Source organism: Haliotis rubra, unplaced genomic scaffold (genome assembly GCF_003918875.1).
Source record: "Haliotis rubra isolate DU_JTF1 unplaced genomic scaffold, ASM391887v1 Scf865, whole genome shotgun sequence".
Taxonomy (NCBI): Eukaryota; Metazoa; Mollusca; class Gastropoda; order Lepetellida; family Haliotidae; genus Haliotis; species Haliotis rubra.
Window position 1 is genome coordinate 301,931 of NW_025767596.1, and position 8,987 is coordinate 310,917.

The window sequence follows — 8,987 nt, forward strand, 5'->3', positions numbered from 1 at the left end:
AGAACATGAGCTGGTAGTTTCATAAAGTTAGTACACATCAAAGCGTTCCTTCTACCACATATTCACACATGGCTTGATCGAAGCTTATCTCGTGGCTTCTTATCCCGGAATTGTCACTACGCCATTCTAGTCTGCCCCCTCGTAATCAAACGTACCCTTGGTAATCGACGTCACTATGCGTGTCAGCTGTCACTTGCGTCACTCGGTCAACGTCACTGGTGGAAACATTACATTTAACTTTTTCAACGCAACAAACGTCTCAGCTAGACTCACAATTAAACAGCAACACGGCCATGTTCGCTGACAAATCCTATGTCCCCAGTCCCATAATGCATCCGTGGAATGTCGGGGGACTTTTCAGCTTCATATGGATTTATTGTTCTAAACTTATGTTGGTAGCAGAAATGCGTCGTTCATATTGACCCAAATGGTTTACGATAATCATAGTAACAAGTAATGTAGTGAAGCTATTTAACCCAAATGTAAACTGACATCAAACTGTTTATCAAGTGTACTCCTGGTGCCGTGCGTCTTAACGTGTGCGTGCGTGCGTGTGCGTGTGTAGGCACGTCAATAGAACAGCACGTCAGTTAGCATTGAAAGAAAATTGTCGTTTTTCTGTTAGCTTAATCGTCGGTAAGTATTAAATTTGGCATCTCAGGAAAGAAATACAGATCACTCGTTTGTTATTGTGTCATTAGCGATAACTTTAGGTGTACAGGACAAATGGGTGAGAAGGATGTCACTTAATATCTCGTGGCTTCTTGTCCCTGAATAGTCCTGATAATCATTCTTGGTTTGTTTCCACAGACATGCTGGTGGGATTCACAAATTGGCAAGAATGTACTTCACGTGTGTAAGGATAGCATACCGTTTATCGTTCTTTCTGAACAAATACGACAAATGAAACTGTAAGAATGGCATCACACAGGAACGAGAAACCTCCACAATCTTGGAGTCAAATCTTTAAGATGCATGAAGACATCAAACTGCAGGGTTTCACTATGTACACAGTACACAGCGAGGATGTCAGTTGAGGGGTCACTTAAATATAACTACATATCCTCAAACTGATATAACTAAAGTTATACTTAATGACACAATACCAATCTGAACGAGAACCCAAATCGTCACGGAAACAGTGCTGTGCCAGTTTGTGCATTTGTCTCGGATCTAGGACGTCTTGTTGAAATCACGATATCAGATACCTGTTCATTTCACATGAGCCATGCCGTCGTTGCTGTCAGAGGTCGGTCATACGATTGGGAATTTATCACCTAGTTCATCTCTATCGAAAATGATACATTAACTTACATACGTTGTTTATACATCTCCACGACAACATTCAAGTACATTTGACGGCTTTTCTTTGTTATATGTCTAAATCATTTCCGTCAACAGTGTAGATCACACTTGAGCAAACCCCATAGACTACTGTACTGAGATGTTTCCAGATGCTTTCGTGTGTTGATGAAAAAGGCTTTCTAGAATATTGGAACCAAACATACATATTTACATATTTCACAACAACAAACAATGGAATACAGTCCATCAGCGAAAAGTTCCCCGAACAGAGGATAGACACTTCATTCTATAAGCATCCATCACTTAGAAAGACACAACAATTTAGTTCCACATGTAATACACAGGATGTTGATGAAAGTGCATTTGGTTGAACTGTGCCATAATGTTTCCTTCAAGTCTGTCTGGTTGATTAGTACAGATGTTTCTGCATTGTTTGGGTAAGTAAGTATCTCGCCTTATCAATGAAAAACTTCCCACCTTCCATGGGTGCCTTACTCAAACCCTGGATACAAATATGGGCAAATGGTGTTCATCTTAATGCTTAAGATCATAGTTCTTTCAAGATAACACATTAGATTGCACATTATTTAAAAAGGAGATATATATTGACAAAGGTTTAAACATGCTCAACCTTCTATGTTGAGTATGGGTCACTGTCAAACACCGGGTGTTCGCGGAGTCCACAAATGGAACCGAAACAAACAGGAATCAAAAGGGAAAGAGAAGTGAACCCCTACCTTCTATCAACTCAAGATACAACCGAATTTCATTATGTAGAATTTGTTCAGCTTTAACAAAGTAGAATTCTAGTTGAAAACCAACACATGTTAATACAATATTTCGATCTAAATCACACTTTTATTCAACCCTGTCCTTTTTTAAAAGACTAAGCCTTAAGTGCGATCAAGGCTCATTCTCACTCCTAACATTAAGTTAGTGTTTCATATTTACAAGCACCATGTGTTAAACATTACTATGTTTTTATCTCCTGAATATTATGACTGGTCTCACCTGAGATGAAGTCTGTTCTCACCATATTGTAACAGGGACGTGAATGGGAATACTGAGGACCAGACACTGATTACGGGTTGTGAGATCTATTCTTTATTGACAGACTCCCTGAAACACATGTTTACAAAATAAGTGTCAATTTAAGGGCAAACATATAAATATAGATAAATATATACAATAAAATCTATCAACTATATGAATAACATAATAACTTTATACATATGACACATTGACAATGTTCATACCCTGTACGTGACACTGGGGTGTAGAAGAGCCACGTGTCCAAGATGAATATACTGCTGCTACAAGAACAAGCAAACCAAAGTCTCAATATTCTAAATATGTATACATACAAATCACAACAATCAGTAGCTATGGTTCAGTACTGACGCAACTATGTGTAAGCTATATCAGGTCATACTTATAATCATTCACACATTCAATCATCCTGTATCGGAACTATAATGTAAGTCAAGTGCGTTATTGTTATAATGCACATACCTCTGCATAATATTTACAATTGCACAAATATACTTTAACCCATTTTATTACCATGAAGAACATTCAATTAGCACTAATAACATTGTTATTAAGTACAACATATATAAAATACTCGAAATATTGTTCCTACCTTTAGATCGGACGTGTTCGTTGTTTGTGCTCTGAACTGCGATCGGATTGAAGTGAAGTGCAATGGCTGACGTGCAAGTAATGTTTAGTGTTTTAAAAGAACCAATCGACACAAAGGGCCAAGCAAGTCAAAGGGCACAACACAAGCGATGACACAATCTCTTGACACCCCTTATACCCGTAATGGACTAGGCAAGATCTAAAAATAACCATAGACTAACGCTTAAAAATGATACTGCTTGCGTTAAAACTATAAACAATGACTACTTCAAATGAACCAAACCTTACATGACTTCATACCTGCCACCATATCTCACCATTGTGTATCTGTATAACTATGTATTACATGTGATAAAGTGAAGATATATGTTTGGCATGTCGCTACATTGTAAAACCACAAGTCTGACAGGCGGAATGAAAGAATACCTCAACGTTATATAATATCATCTGTTTTGCATTTACAATATGAAAAGCCATTGGCAGACGAAAGGCAGATGTGTTTTTGTCGCACAAACGCATAAAACCACAGATAAGTCTTTGAGCATTTGATGATAAAGTCCTTGTAATTTTTGATAGCGGGTACGCAGGACTGTTTTGTCATTCCATCGTTGCACGGTACGTATACCCTGCACATATTATATTAAATATTCATGAAGTGCTGACACATTTTCCATAGTTGGAAATTCCTTTCTGAGATGAATATGTTCAAAGCAAAGTCATTAACTAAAGCATTCTGCTAAATGGCTTTAAGAAGATAATTCAAATATGTAGACATAACCTACAGATAATCTTAGTATATATCTTCCAGAGCAGAATATGTTTGCGAAACGACAACAGGACGATATCCCGTCAGACGAAGAGGGCACAATGATGTTCAACAGTCAATAATGTGATGTGTGTTAACGGAACATACAATAGACTGAACATTACTTTGAACTATAGCATTATATCGTTGTGCGGAGGTAACGAAAACCCAATATCTATTAGCCAGGGCTCCAGATAAGGGCTGTATCGGCGTTATGTACGGATACAATATATGCACGATACGGTAGGAAATAATTTAGAAAACGTAGCAGATACGCACCACAGCAATGGTATACGGTCTTAGAATCATTTAAATAGTCCTCCTATCTTTTTTTTACTTTCTTCTTTTAGAATATTTTCAGAACGCATTTACGATTGTCTATATTTATGCATCAACATGTACTCAGTGTAGATGTTCTAATATATAGGAATGCCTGTGTATAATTGTACAATATTCACATGCTGTCAACAACAACTGATTTATATGATATTTTGAGATAAAAAACGTTCCATGTTAAACATAAAAGTATTTATCTATGTCGGACAGTGAGATCTTCGTCAAACAACCTTTGCCAATATATTTCCTGTTTCATATGTTTCCATCAAACGTGTTGTCTTGAAAAACTAAGAGACTTAAGTGTCAAGAGGAACGCACTTTGCCCATATCCACATTCAGGGTCAGAATAAGGGCAGCCTTGAAAGGTCAGACTGGAAATGTTTCATTCGTAACTCGAGATATTAACTTAACTAACAATGCACCAGCATCCGGGTACCAATCTCACAGACAGCCTTACAGGATATGTGTCGGGCGTCACATGGCACAGGTTATCACCATAACAAATGCAGTTACAGTAACATAATGTTGAACATGCGATTGTTGTGCCTTTCTATAGTATAGGATGAAGCGCTGGTCTAGTGTGTCTGTCCCCTGTTCGGCTGATTGTTTGCTGTGGTGAAATACATGTATGTAAACATGTATGTTTGGTGACAATATTCCAGCAAACGTTTGTCATCGGCACACAAAAGCATCTGGAATCATCTGGACTTCCATCAGGTATGCTAGCGTGTGACCTATAGTGCAGTAGTTTCATTGTTACCATGCAGAAGAGGCAGGTTTTGTACAAAGAAGCGACAAAACTCTTTCCAAAGTCATACATTTAGACAAGGATAGTCTGACCCACATTATTTAACCTGTCATTCAATGCAGTTCTGTTGAAGTCAGCAAGGCGAGTTGTTAACAAAAATGTAAATTTAAGGAATTTAGTAGTAAAATAGCAATATTCATTATTGATATAGCTGGTCCTGTCTGTCTCCTGCCGGACGTGTATTTGAGTTCGACCTGTGAAGGTCCGGGTAAGAATTGACCTTCAGTAGCCCATGCTTGTCGTAGGAGGCGGCTAACGGGATCGGGTGGTCAGGCTCGCTGAATTGGTTGACACATGTCATCGTATCCCAATTGCGTAGATTGGTGTTCATGCTGTTGATCACTGGATTGTCTGACCTAGGCTCGATTATTTACAGACCGCCGCCAGATAGCTGGAATATTGCTGAGTGCGGAGTAAACCTAAACTCACTCACTCACTCCTGCCAGACGGGTCGTGATCCCGGTGTGTCTCAAGCCTGTGTGGCGTTGATTCAATATTGCCAGTACTAGCCACATTGCTTCCTTCATGTTTATGAAGCAATATGCCTTGTGTTGTGTGATACTTCACCCCTGAACCAGGCTACATCATTGCAGTTCGTTATCTCTAACTGACCATCAAGGAAAGTAACATTCTACCAACTGGTTATCAAAGAAGACGTATTATCGTGTGACATAGGCATAGGAACCGGCGTAGAGACCACACACACACACACACACACAAGACAAATGTACTTCAGTGAGGTGTTACGGAGGTGGTAGGGGTGGGGAGGGTGGGTTGGGGTGGGGAGGGTGGGGTGGGGGCTCGCTGCGCCAAGTCCAGAATATTGCTGTCAATACACCTGCGCTCAGTCAGATGACACTCCCATCGGCAATGTCGAACCTGAGTATGATTTGCGGCCTGTCTGCATTCAAAGTTTTAAGTACACTGAGACAAATACTGGTAACATATGTCCAGTAAGACGGCCGAGTGATATCACTTTTAAGTACACTGAGACAAATACTGGTAACATATGTCCAGGAAGACGGCCGAGTGATATCACTTTTAAGTACACTGAGGCAACTACTGGTAACATATGTCCAGGAAGACGGCCGAGTGATATCACTTTTAAGTACACTGAGAAAAATACTGGTAACATATGCCTAGGAAGACGATCGAGTGATATCACTTTTAAGTACACTGTGACAACTACTGGTAACATATGTCCAGTAAGACGGCCGAGTGATATCACTTTTAAGTCCACTGAGGCAACTACTGGTAACATATGTCAAGTAAGACGGCTGAGTGATATCACTTTTAAGTACACTGAGACAACTACTGGTAACATATGTCCAGTAAGACGGCCGAGTGATATCACTTTTAAGTACACTGAGACATCTACTGGTAACATATATCCAGTAAGACGGTCCAGTGATATCACTTTTAAGTACACTAAAACAAATACTGGTAACATATGTCCAGTAAGATGGCCGAGTGATATCACTTTTAAGTACACTGAGGCAACTACTGGTAACATATGTCCAGTAAGACGGCCGAGTGATATCACTTTTAAGTACACTGAGACAAATACTGGCAGCATATGTCCAGTAAGACGGCCAAGTGATATCACTTTTAAGTACACTGAGACAACTACTGGTAACATATGTCCAGTAAGACGGCCGAATGATATCACTTTTAAGTCCACTGAGGCAACTACTGGTAACATATGTCAAGTAAGACGGCTGAGTGATATCACTTTTAAGTACACTGAGACAACTACTGGTAACATATGTCCAGTAAGACGGCCGAGTGATATCACTTTTAAGTACACTGAGACATCTACTGGTAACATATATCCAGTAAGACGGTCCAGTGATATCACTTTTAAGTACACTAAAACAAATACTGGTAACATATGTCCAGTAAGATGGCAGAGTGATATCACTTTTAAGTACACTGAGGCAACTACTGGTAACATATGTCCAGTAAGACGGCCGAGTGATATCACTTTTAAGTACACTGAGACAAATACTGGCAGCATATGTCCAGTAAGACGGCCAAGTGATATCACTTTTAAGTACACTGAGACAACTACTGCTAACATATGTCCAGGAAGACGGTCGAGTGATATCACTTTTAAGTACACTGAGACAAATACTGGTAGCATATGTCCAGGAAGACGGCCGAGTGATATCACTTTTAAGTACACTGAGACAAATATTGGTAGCATATGTCCAGGAAGACGGCCGAGTGATACCACTTTTAAGTACACTGAGAGAAATACTGGTAGCCTATGTCCAGGAAGACGGCCGAGTGATATCACTTTTAAGTACACTGAGACAAATACTGGTAGCATATGTCGAGGAAGACGGCCGAGTGATATCACTTTTAAGTACACTGAGACAAATACTGGTAACATATGTCCAGTCAGACGGCCGAATGATATCACTTTTAAGTACACTGAGACAAATACTGGTAGCATATGTCCAGGAAGACGGCCGAGTGATACCACTTTTAAGTACACTGAGAGAAATACTGGTAGCATTTGTCCAGGAAGACGGCCGAATGATATCACTTTTAAGTACACTGAGACAAATACTGGTAGCATATGTCCAGGAAGACGGCCGAGTGATACCACTTTTAAGTACACTGAGAGAAATACTGGTAGCATATGTCCAGGAAGACGGCCGAGTGATATCACTTTTAAGTAAACTGAGACAAATACTGGTAGCATATGTCCAGGAAGACGGCCGAGTGATATCACTTTTAAGTACACTGAGACAAATACTGGTAACATATGTCCAGTAAGACGGCCGAGTGATATCACTTTTAAGTCCACTGAGGCAACTACTGGTAACATATGTCAAGTAAGACGGCTGAGTGATATCACTTTTAAGTACACTGAGACAAATACTGGTAACATATGTCCAGTAAGACGGCCGAGTGATATCACTTTTAAGTACACTGAGACATCTACTGGTAACATATATCCAGTAAGACGGTCGAGTGATATCACTTTTAAGTACACTAAAACAAATACTGGTAACATATGTCCAGTAAGATGGCCGAGTGATATCACTTTTAAGTACACTGAGGCAACTACTGGTAACATATGTCCAGTAAGACGGCCGAGTGATATCACTTTTAAGTACACTGAGACAACTACTGGTAACATATGTCCAGTAAGACGGCCGAGTGATATCACTTTTAAGTACACTGAGACAAATACTGGTAACATATGTCCAGTAAGACGGCCGAGTGATATCACTTTTAAGTACACTGAGACAACTACTGGTAACATATGTCCAGTAAGACGGCCGAGTGATATCACTTTTAAGTACACTGAGACAAATACTGGTAACATATGTCCAGTAAGACGGCCGAGTGATATCACTTTTACGTACACTGAGACAACTACTCGTAACATATGTCCAGTAAGACGGCCGAGTGATATCACTTTTAAGTACACTGAGACAAATACTGGTAACATATGTCCAGTAAGACGGGCGAGTGATATCACTTTTAAGTATACTGAGACAAATACTGTTAACATATATCCAGTAAGACGGCCGAGTGATATCACTTTTAAGTACACTGAGACAACTACTGGTAACATATGTCCAGGAAGACGGCCGAGTGATATCACTTTTAAAGTACACTGAGACAACTACTGGTAACATATGTCCAGTAAGACGGCCGAGTGATATCACTTTTAAGTACACTGAGACAAATACTGGTAGCATATGTCCAGTAAGACGGCCGAGTGATATCACTTTTACGTACACTGAGACAACTACTGCTAACATATGTCCAGTAAGACGGCCGAGTGATATCACTTTTAAGTACACTGAGACAAATACTGGTAGCATATGTCCAGGAAGACGGCCGAGTGATACCACTTTTAAGTACACTGAGAGAAATACTGGTAGCATTTGTCCAGGAAGACGGCCGAATGATATCACTTTTAAGTACACTGAGACAAATACTGGTAGCATATGTCCAGGAAGACGGCCGAGTGATACCACTTTTAAGTACACTGAGAGAAATACTGGTAGCATATGTCCAGGAAGACGGCCGAGTGATATCACTTTTAAGTAAACTGAGACAAATACTGGT